The sequence below is a fragment of the Lactuca sativa genome, chromosome 2 (genome assembly GCF_002870075.4).
Source record: "Lactuca sativa cultivar Salinas chromosome 2, Lsat_Salinas_v11, whole genome shotgun sequence".
In the NCBI taxonomy this organism is placed as follows: Eukaryota; Viridiplantae; Streptophyta; class Magnoliopsida; order Asterales; family Asteraceae; genus Lactuca; species Lactuca sativa.
Window position 1 is genome coordinate 6,931,050 of NC_056624.2, and position 12,198 is coordinate 6,943,247.

The 12,198-nt window shown below is 31.7% G+C and overlaps 1 long non-coding RNA gene across 9 annotated transcripts; it reads left to right on the forward strand.

Moving 5' to 3' along the window:
* Positions 1 to 6,961: 6,961 nt before the first annotated feature.
* Positions 6,962 to 11,329, forward strand: LOC111902528 (uncharacterized). Of its 9 annotated transcripts, none has more exons than XR_008230103.1 (7): positions 6,968 to 8,335; positions 8,992 to 9,083; positions 9,250 to 9,418; positions 9,803 to 9,903; positions 10,376 to 10,565; positions 10,653 to 10,706; positions 10,821 to 11,329. It is a non-coding gene; the product is annotated as an uncharacterized LOC111902528 (long non-coding RNA). The 9 variants fall into 9 exon arrangements; XR_008230100.1 differs by having other exon boundaries at positions 6,968 to 8,194; positions 8,300 to 8,335; positions 8,992 to 9,418; positions 10,821 to 11,108; XR_008230098.1 differs by having other exon boundaries at positions 6,962 to 9,083; positions 10,821 to 11,108.
* Positions 11,330 to 12,198: the final 869 nt, after the last annotated feature.

Here is a 12,198-nt window from a genome sequence, read left to right on the forward strand (position 1 = left end):
TAAGTATGAAAATGTTTTGAACATCCTAGAAAACCATATGTTTCCTACTAAAAGTATCCTTCTACCAAGGCATCTAGTATCTGTGTGTGTGTGTCTCTTGTAAAATTGTGTATTTTCCCAAATCTGACTATCATTAATCAAAAATATAGTTTCTACATTATTTTGCATCGTGTGAATGTTCACAAAGTGAATGTAATGGGAAAATGAAATAGTACTTTGGTGTAGTATCGAACTACAACCGTACTAATTACCTTAAGTCTACGGTAATTTTGTAAGTACTGTAGTATTTGTAATAAGTGACTACTTCTGTACTATTTTGCCTTATTTGAGGGATAAGGCATAATGTGATGGCTAGATCCCAGGCTAGACACTCCCCTGTTAAAGAGATTTTGGGACCCATACGCGACCCCTGCATGGTTGCAAGCCGCGAACATCCACATTACTATGATCGTGTATACCCAATATAACTATCGCAATGCGTTGTGATTCATTGGTATAGTTAGATCTTGAAAACGTTCCATGCTATAGCACCTAGTGATGTCTGTCCTATTATCATATATGTAAACGCACTCATGTAAACGTATCTATGTAAACGTACTCATGTAAGCGTAATCATGTAATAGTATAATAGTGTACTGTAATGTTCTGCGTGTGCTAGCTGTAACGTGTGTTCTATCTCTATCTAGCATGTATAGTAATGTAATGTGTGTACTAGCTGTAATGTGTGTTCTCTCTCTATCTAGCATGTATAGACTCATGAATGAACTGACTCGTGGTATGATTCCGCATTCTAGTAAACGTATTAGTATCTTCCTAAACTACCCATATGGTAGCTTACTAGTAATATAACTGGTACGTATGAACATGGAAGTATACTCTTGCTACCCAAGGGTATTGAACTGACTGGAAGAACCCTTATGACTATATATGTACACATGATACATAACTAATATTTAAACGACCTTCGGACGAATACCTGATACTCACCAGACCACATCCCAATGGTTAAAAGGAAATAGAGCGGATAGCCTTCCTAAGTCCTTTAAACATTTCATATATAACTATACATATATAGGCATGCAATTGACAATATAAAAGCATAAAATAAGTTTTGTAACACCTTTGAACATGATTATTATCTAAGAAAAGGTCGACATGATGTCAGCCTATAAAACGGGTTGGAAGTATTTGTTTGATAAAACAGTTTAAGTATAAAGAAAAATTTGTTTGAAACACAATTGTAAATGAGTTTGAAATGAAACATACAGTGTAAAATGAACAGTTTAATAAGGAGTTTTACACATATAAAACGTTTATGAAAATCATGTGAAGAAAACTGTTTGGTAAAACAACTAATGAGTAATAAATCATTTGAATGCTACTTATTAATCACATGTGATTGATATAATAACTAGCATGATTCTACTTGTATCCCCCCATAAAACATTTAAAACATTGATTAAGGGGTATGAACTCACCTGTAGTGAGTGGTACGGATGAACTGAAGATGTAGGATTGCTAGGTGTCAAGTGAAGTCTTGAACACACTCTATGATCCTAGTTAATATATAATATCACATATATGTATCAAATTAGTCTTTAAACAACTAATAAACAAAGTCTAGACACCCTAGGGCATGCTAAACACCCTTAACAAGTGTTATTAGCCTCAAGGATTGCATCTAAGTGTTGTAGGTCAAGGCTAGGGGGTTTAGGGTTCCAAAGGACCCCATTCTTGAGTTTACTCTCCAAGAACTAATCCTTAGGTTATTTGGTGCTTTGAAGCTTTACATGTTCCCTAGAAGCATTTCTACTTGATGGTTTAATCCTTGGAAGGGTTTAGGGCATTAATACACTCCTTTGAGGAGTTTACGGCCCTAAGGCCATTTCCTTTTGGGTATACTGCCGTAAACCCATATGGAAAGGGGTATTTTTATGTTTTCAAGTCCCATGCTCATCTAGGATAGGTTTTAGACAATTATCTAAGGCTAATGAAGGCCTTAGGCACACTTTGGTACCCTTATTTGATGTTCACGGCCCAAGAACCAAAACCCTTAGAGATTATGGCCGTAATCTCTCATGGGGATGGGTTTTTGGTGATTTCAAGTCCCTAAATTAACTAGGAGTGAATCTAGGCTAGTGTCCAAGGCTTTTGAAGGGTTTAAAGCACCTTTTGGCCCTTAAGTTTGGAGTTCACGGTCCAAGAATTTCTTGGGCCGTGAACACCTTACTCTTGGTGTTCTTGGGTGTTTTCTAGTCCTAAATACATTAGGATACGAGTCTAAGCTAGTTTCATTGTAAGAGGAAGGGACTAGGGCATCATTTGTCCCTTAAAGAAGGGTTTACGGTCCAAGATGTTCTTGGGCCGTAAACTCTTCAATCTAGTTGTTTTCTTATGATTTCTAGTGTATTAAACACATAACAAGCCTTATAACACACTTAGATAGAAGTTCTCATGTTTTGGGACGAAAGTCCGAAGATCCGTGAGAGAGAATATAGCTTTTCTTTAGTTGGAAATGTAACAAATGAATAAATATGGCTAAGAACCATATATATACCCCTAGGGTTTTTGGCAGAAAATATTTTATTCAGGCATTGAATTCTAATATCAACGAGTTTTGGAATAAAAGAGTTACACAATACCCTAGTGCATCCTCTCTCCTGATATCTCTTTAAGTGTAAATCTTGAAATACTCAAACTTATACCAAAAGTCTAAAAATTTACTGCAACTGTTCTAACTTCTATTGACTTGACATTGTTTGTACATAATAGAAATTTCGGGTTGTCACACAAATTGTTAGAAACATTATACCTTGTCATATACAATTATTAATGTTAAGTATAAGTTTTCCCCTACTTATACCTTAAGATTAAGAAATTTTTAGGTATAATACTTAATTAATAAGTATACTATTATACCTAATGTTGGAGAATCAAAATGATACTTTCAAAACTATACTTTTGAATGTGTAAAAATGTATTATTTTATGGAGTCAAAACCTATGGACTCACCAACTTTATGTTGACATATTTTAAAATGCATGTGTTTTCAGGAACTTGAAAAGCTGATGTGTATTCCAACAGGAGAAGTTTTACTATTATATTTCTGTTTATTAAGAAGTATTCATAGTCGGATATTATGTAATAAATACTAGGAAAACAATAATGTAACTTTAAATCATCAATAAAGGTATGTATTTTCTTTAAGTATTGTTCAATGTATGTTATATAACTGTGATACGAAAAATGACGTTACACTACCCGGTGTTTCCGTCGACGGCCCGGGTGTGACACAGTTCTTCCACTGAGTCGTCCCTATTAAAATTAAAATTAAAAAAAAAGTAAATACATTAATAGTATTTTAGTTAATGTAGATACAATATAATGTACAAGTGTATACCCCTTCATGCTGAGTTTGGAAGGAACTTCCATGTCTCCACTGAATGCCAGGAACACCAGAAGGTGAAAAGACTCTTGTAGACCAAGTAGGTGATAGAACATGGTCCAAATTCTCATATTGTAAGGAACCAACAACTGAAACATGATAGTAGATACGGTCTGGTTCCACATTGCAACCTACACAATGAAAATAAATTTGAACACATTATAAACATAATATCATAAGTAAAAGGAAATCTTAAAGAGGGGTAGAAATGTCTTTTTCAGAGTACTTATTTAACAAAAGATGAATTAACTACTAAACTCTTAGAACTCATAACCAAGTAATAGAGTGGAAGTAGGTGTAAGCCTGCCATTTTCTTGAATTTGCACAAAAATAGACAAATAATGAAGGAATTGATAAAATGATATGGTAAAACCCCAAAATCATATAAAATGTAATGTTACAAAAATTAATACCTTTTGAAGAAGGTTCATACAAAGCTTCTGAATTTCGTGAATTCAACTGCAAACATTTTCCATAAGCTATCATGATTTCAATCACTACTAACATAACCAAAACTACATTAACTATAACAGAATGAAAAACTATTTTGTTGAGAAAAAAAAATATTTAGAACACTAATTAATCTATCCAATAAAATAATATAAAATACAGGTAAAGCGATGATAACAACATAGAAAAAGAGACCTAGGAATTTCATCGAATACCTAGTGGGCAACAGCCAAAACTTCATCCATAACAGTAAACATCTCTTTATTATCTCGAAATCTTGCTGGATTTTCAAGCTGGTAACGAAATGGAATATAAAAATAAAGACCCTAAATTGAATATATAGAGCAACTATAAAAAGATAGAAGATTTGTAAAAGACCTGAATAAAAAAGTGCAAAAAAATTGATTAATTACCTCTGGCATCATCAACGACTACAGTACGCCTAATCAAGTTAGAGAACCAAAAATCCATGGATGAAGATGAGAAGTCCGCAGTCGGAAGTCTTGAGCCAGAAATCCTAATTTTTGGAATCAAGCAATCATCGTGTTGTCCATAACTTTACACACATATATGGTTTACATAATCTAGAAAGAAACATAACTGGGATTCAAAAAAAACCTGAAAATGAAATCATATTGAGAAATTCGGAGTGTTATCGGGATTGTTTTGGGTGTCGATTTATAGAAGAAGCAGAAGCCCTAAAATTGAGAGCGATGAAGTGGTCTGGTGATACTTTTTTTGTTGGTTCGGTGGTTCCATTGTGTGTTTTTTTCCCATTATTGACATAGGCTAGAAAAGAGAATTTTGTGTGCAAATTCGTAGCAAAAACTAAAACTTACCTGATAGAGAAAGTGTGTGTCGTCGCCGGAGCCATTAGGGGAGTGGTAGCTAGAAGAAGAAGCGAGAAGCGTATACTTAATCACCCACCGGAACTCCAAAGCACCACAGCTGAAGTGAGAGGAGGCGGTGGAGGTTAGAATGGAAGCAGGGAAAACACAGTTGTGCCACCAAATCCATGGCAGCCATTGAAGGCACCATAGTAGAAGGAGCAAAATTGATCGGTGGGGTGGGGTGGTTTTAGGGCTTCTAGACGATTTTGATGGGAGAAGAAAAGGTTGGATAAGAACAAAGAACAAAAGATTGGATAAGAACGAAGAAATTGATGGAACGATTAACCTACAACTTTGGGATAAAATGACCGGGAACCGGAACTTTCCCAACACGAACTGGTGGGGGGAGACGTGGGAATGACATGTATCAGCCCCATCCTTATCTTTACACAGGGACCAAATTGCGAATACCACAAACATTAGTGCCAAAAATCTGAACCACTAAAAATATGAAAACTTATGGGCCATTTTTACCAAACTGTTCACTAGTTTCACTATTCATGTTGGAAGCCAGGTTTTATATATATATATATATATATATATATATATATATATATATATATATAATATAATATAATATAATATAATAATTTCTCAAAATTTTTTACAATTCCTTAGATTATTTTTAGGATATTTTTTTCCTATAGGTTTTTCTAATATAATGTTTTAATTCTTTGTTTATAATTTTTTTTTAATATTTTTTATTATTTCATATAATTTTAATACAAGTGATTTTAAACCAATATTTTATAAATGTTTTAAAATTTTCTTGCAAAAATGCTACTTGTTTTTATATATATATATATATATATATATATATATATATATATATATATTTTCTCATATATTTTTTATAATAGTCATACATTTAGTTCTAAACTTTTTTACAACATTTTTAAAGTGTTTCAGAGATTTTTTTTTTTATGATAGTTTAATACTTTTTATAACATTTTAATATACTTTCGTTAAATACTAGTTTAAAACACTGTATTAAAAAATTAAAAGTTTACAAACTTTTAGTTAAAAAGTATTAAAAAGTTGGAATAATTTTAAAACATTTACATTATATAGATTTTTTTTTTGTTTTTTTATTTGCTAAGTAATATTTTCTTTTTATTTTAAAAAAAAATCCTCCATACTTATTGTTATATATTTAATTTATTTAATTTTATTGTTAGATACTATTTACTTTAAAAAATATTGTATATGCTTAAAAACAAAAGAAAAAAAATTATAAGAGACTATATAAAATATTTCACAAAACAAACATATGAATTAATTAAAAATTAAAGTTTAAAATTGATCGATATTTAATTAATATTTAGGAAATAATAGATATTTTAAAAATAACATTTAATTAAAATAATACAAACAAATATAAAAAATAAATCACTATTAAAAGCGGGGAAAATGACTTATTCAATTAACTTTCATTTTGTTCACATTTAGACAACTTTTTTTTTTCGTACACATTTAATCATTTAACTTGTGAATTTGTTCACATATTACCATTATTATTTGTTATAGCCCGTGACAATGACAATACGTGAACACATATAACAAGTTAAATAATCAAACGTATACAAAAATAAAAAAGTTACCTAAATGTAAATAAAACGATACAAAATAATTACCCTCACAAGTTATTTTCCCCTTTACTTTTCCTTATTTATCAGAAACGTCAATATATAAAACAAAACAATTTAAAACTTATTTAATTCAATTTTTTATTGTCTTGCATTTCCAAATGATAAAATAAATAAAATTTATATATTTAGCTAAACATGAAATAGTGAAACGGATTGAAATCAATCAAACTGCAAGAAATGTTATTATATTTTAAAAAGTTATTTACAAAGTAAAAAAGTCACAATATAAATAAATATAGTTAATATTTGTATTGATATATCGATTTATTTGATTAATTAATTTTAATAGATAAATGTTATATTGTATTTAATTTATTACATATTTCATATTTGACCTTGAAATGATTAACTATTTATTTATTTTACCATTTGAGATTTTATTTAGGACTAATATTTCATTTAACTTGATGATTATACTGTATATTAAGTAAAGTGGCTAAAGGATTCCCAAATGAATTTGGTCATTTTGTGGTTTTTTTTTGACGTTATGTATATTCTTTAGGGTTTTTTTTTGACAATACGTATATTCCTTATGTATACGTGTCTATACGTGTTAGCAATCTAAGGCGTCATTATCTTCCCCACAGTCTTTCTCTCTCTATTCCTCCACCGCCTTATCTCGATCCTTCCTCAATCCTCTGTGATTTTTCCTCTTCTACCACCATCTTCCTCCACTCAAGAAATCTCCACTGGCTTTGATTCCCCGATTTATGATCCAATGAGATTGGGTTTTTTTACTTCTTCACGTTTTTCTTACCGATCTCCTTTTTTGTATTTCTTCAACCTTTTGTTACCGACTCCTTTTTTCTCCATCCACCGCCATCGTTGTTTGATGTTGCACCTTCTGTCTTCAATCGGTTACCACCCTCCACTTCATCTCTACCCATTGTTTTCGACTTTAACACACCGGTCATCTTCGTTTCCCTTTTCTGGCTTCCAATCAAACGATTAGGTCGATGCCTACCAGTCACCGCTTCCACCTCTTACATCCATTCTCTGATCAAATACGTACACAAATGTACACCAGATGGCACTGTCTCCATGTTTCTTCTCATACGCTTTCGTGTCCGTTTACACCTATTACAAACACGGATTTTTGTTCTGTGCTCTCACTTTCACTTCATCGTCTTCTTCTTCCAATTAACCTCTTCCAACATCTCCACAACATCTCTTCCGCTGGACCGCCTGTATACCAGCACCGTCTGTTCCCCGTCTTCATCTTCTCTGTCTCTCTACCACCACCAGCAACCCACTCCCGGCGCATCGTCTGCGACACAGCCCCAACTCACTAAAAGCATCGACTTTCTCCCCTACCTCTCTCAGCGAATCGGATCCGTTCTTCTCATCAGATGTGAACCCAAAATCCTCTATCAGGAATCACGCTTCATCAGTTGTGCCGCCACCAATTGAGGACGATTTTGCTTCCAATCAAACGCTTACAGAGACCTGCCAACTCCTCCTTCATTATACGCATCTGGAATGTCGTTTACATCCGCCACTGAATATCAAAGGGTTTCAATTGGATGGAGAGGGACAACGGTGGGAGGCTAAGCGAAAGTCTCCTTTGCTTCAGTTTTTGGAGTTATCAACAACACTTTGAAATATCCACTTTCTTCAATTGTTTAGTTTATTTTCTTTGTGGGGGTAAACAACTGCTAAATGATTTTATGTTTTTGTTTAGGTTTTCATCTGTTTTCAGATTTCGTATCACCTGTGTTCACCATCGTTAAACCCCTACGCCTATGTTTCTTTTCTAAAAGGTAAAATTTTTATATAAGGAGATATGGTGTTGAAGGTTTATGTGAATATTGTGAAGTAAGTTTGTTTTACTTAGCAATAAACCTGAGCTGGTACATTATTTGCAGAACAGTTGATGTATTGATTTCTTTGATCTGAGGAAGGTACCATCACATTAACTTCATTTTCTTTATCAGTTGTTATAGAAACTACTTTCATCAATCGCCCAAATTTTTTACATCAACTTATTACTTATGACATTGAAGTGGGAAAGGGAAGTATGGGTGACATCAGACACATGTAATCCAACAAGTGGATGTATATGTGAATCCTTTGCCTTTTTTTTTTCCTGAACTCTTAATGCTTTAGGGTAAGAAGGAAGCACATAAATTGTAAAATAAATGTTTTACTAATAATTGTAAAATAGGTCATAAATCAACATAGCAAGATAATGTTGGAATAGCAAAATAAATGTTTTACTAATAATTGTAAAATAGGTCATAAATTGGATATCTTTCTTATTTCATTAATAGTTTTTAATGTGAAGTGGAAAATACTTTTATTTTTCAATTTAGGTAATTTTAAGAAAATGTTTTTTTAACGTTTTTGTTTTATATTTTTAATCTCTTAACAGTTTGCTTTTCTTAAGTTCCAATGAAATTGTAAATCTTATAATTATTTGTGTTCACAACTTCGCATGTTATATTTGAGGTTAATGTTGTTATCCAAACTTTTTCACAACTTACAACTACTTTATTACTTTACAATTAAATTAATGTTATTTATCTAGATATATAAAAATCATTAACTATTAATTTAGTGAAGGGTATTCCACATGATAAAAGCTGCACAACAGCCAAGAGATGAAAGAGATGTGTAGAGGTTTCTAACCTTATTGCAAAAGTTGAAGTTGTAAGCGATATATTTTTACAAAAAAAAATATACTTTTTTTTTCTAGATTTATTGCTTTTTGTTAATACCGATTATTCTCTCTCATCATATGTCTGTGTGAATCAGAACATATTTTTGTAACCATTTTTAAATAGTTATTTTATTTGTTATTTGTCACTCTAAACAGGATTTACAGTGCTATGAAGAATCAGTTCTCCATCTTATCTAAGAAGAAAGCAAAGTTTGACTCATCAAATAAAAAGAACAACAGCACCGACATGAATGCTAATAAAAAAAAAAAAAGCAGACAAAATCCAGATAAAGTTCAAGAAACTTCAATAAGACATGAATATAGGGTATGTTGCATATATATAGCAGAAACTTCAATAAGACATGAATATAGGGTATGTTGCATATATATAGCTTTGAATTTTGATGACGTGTAAATGGAAACAAGAATTTGATCATATGTAAATGAAAGCAAATTGTTGCTACAGTGGAAGATTTTCAATACAACAAGAGTTGATAAATCAATTGATTTATGTGATGGACGAATATCCCTCTTGCCGAATTCAGAGTTCTGTTCTCCACTCTAAGTGACTCCATACTCCATTAAAACACCCATTTGTGTGTTAAATCTTATGTCAGTTACACAATTTCATTGTTTCTACTTCAATCAGTTCTATAGCCTTGAATAAAGTTTTGTAATATGTTTCCAACATTGGTACACCTAATTGCAGATAAATTCATAATACCTTGCCTAGAATGAAATCCAAGAACAGTTTATCTTATTGGAATTGGAGAACCTTTCTATTCACCTAAAGTACTATAGCCAGAAGAGGTAAAATTTGCAGTGCCTTTGTTCAAGATGGATTTATACAAAATGGTTATGAGATCCAAAGCAATTAAGCAGTTATTTTCTCAGTTTCTCTATTATTAATGAACCTGAGAGTGCATGGTTTTGTGCTTTCTTGAGTTTGAAGATGCCAAATGTCCCTTAATTGCTTTGGAAGCCTTCAAGGTTTGCTTTATCTTCAAATTCTTAGTTTTGATGGAATCAAGAAAGGAATGGAATTGATAATTCCATTAGAATGAAAAAGAAAACACTAACTGTTTGAAGATACGAAATGTCTCTTAAGTTATGCTTCAATTCTACATTGTTCTTCTCCAAAGGAAAGAATCTTCAAAGTAATGGTGTTTAGTCGACATACAGCTTCTCAAAATGCTCTAAATCTACTATCTGAACTTTTTTTTTCGGGTTTTACTTTTATCTATAAAAAATTTCATCATCTGTTCATCTCTCTTCAATACAGAGCTTTCCATAGCCATTCAACAAACTATTTTTACCAAAATAGACAGTAATGTTATCGTTGAAGATGAAAAGGGGAAGATACATTATCTCAAAGATATTGTGCTTGAAGGGGACAATTTACTCTTATAGGTAGTCCAACAATTTAAATTCAAGGTGATATCCAGGTTCATATAATACACAAATAACAGAAAGTATGTTGCTATTTCTTGCATTTAGAATTTTAGCTCATTATTAACAAACCTTGCACACTGACTGTTATGTTCACTTTATGGTTTTAGGGTTCAATTTATGAAAAAGCTGCCACATCATTTCTTTGAGGCTGCATTTACTAAGTATGCTACTAAATCTATAGGTTTATTTACTTTTTTTTTTTCTATTTTATTGGGTTAAGAACCTTCATTTATTATTATTATTATTATTTTTAATTTATAGACCATGAACCCCAGGTGTTATACAAAATCTATACCCCTCGCTGCCCCTATATCTGCCAAAGTCTAATCTCATTCTGTAATTGATGTTGGTCGAATATGTTTGTTGTAGTAAACTGAAGGGTAATTGCAACTATAAGTATATCACTACTAGGGATATCTTTCTGAAATAGTTTTGCAGTGCTTTAATGTATTTCTATTACCTGTCAGAAGTTATGGAAGATCTTAATTTGTAAATTATTAACTATTTTAACAGGGCTGCAATTTAATTGTGCAAGGGGAGAATAAAAGATTAATATTCTTTAACATGCTTATGTTGGATTGTTGATGTCAGATTATCACTTAAAATTCTGTTTTCTGCATGCTAATATTGTGACTACAATTCAAAATTTGGACTAGGTTTCACATAATTTGAATAAGAAGATCGATGTGTCAAATTTCTTCATAATTTAAGCTCATGTGTAACATTTTTCTTAACTGTATTTCTAATTTGAACGAAGATTACTATTTTGAAAATATTACTATAATAGGGTAGATTTTTGTTGTTAAAGAAATAATCATAAGTAGGATTCTATAATAAGCTATCATATTCAGGTAGACTTTCAAACATATAATATCTAATAAGGATAATTTTTTATAAAGTATAATGTTATGATTAGGTAGATTTTCTATATATATCAGAGCCTCTAACCGGAAAAACGACATTGAAGGTTTCCGACCCCCGCAAAGCAGGGGATACTTTTCTAGTTTATATTATAATATTCCTCTTTGAAACTCTTTTATTTTTATTAGTATAAATAATAAACAAATCGAAACACCCCATACACACATACATTTTTATTTGAGAACCTAGCCACAACATAATATCTTCCACCGTATAACATTATCACCTCATCTTGGGTGTGTTCGGCACGTAGCGTTTGAGAGCGGTTAGCTTCTATTGTTTGACAAAACATTCCATTTTGAACAAAAAACTTTCATTTTGAACAAAAAACTTTGCTTAACATTATAAGCTTCTAGCATTTAGTTTAAACAAAACACTTTAAATCTGAATGTGATTTCACATAATGTTTAACAAAACGCTACAAGCTATCCGCTACCAGCTAATTTAGCCGAACACACCCCTCATCTTTATCCCCATCTCCATTGATGTCTCTCATCCTTTTTCGATGGATCCCTCTCCAAAAGTTATTTCTTACGTAAATCAATTTCTTCTTTGATTATGTTAATTAGGTGGGGAACCCCCACATTGCGGGGGTCGGATGCGACAGGTTTTTCAGCAAAATTGAAATATGAACAAAATAACTTTATATAGGGGTAGTTTAGTCACAAAACTGTTAACGATAACAAAAACTATACGTATTTTTTTTGCTGATAAAATCAGTTAATTTTAACC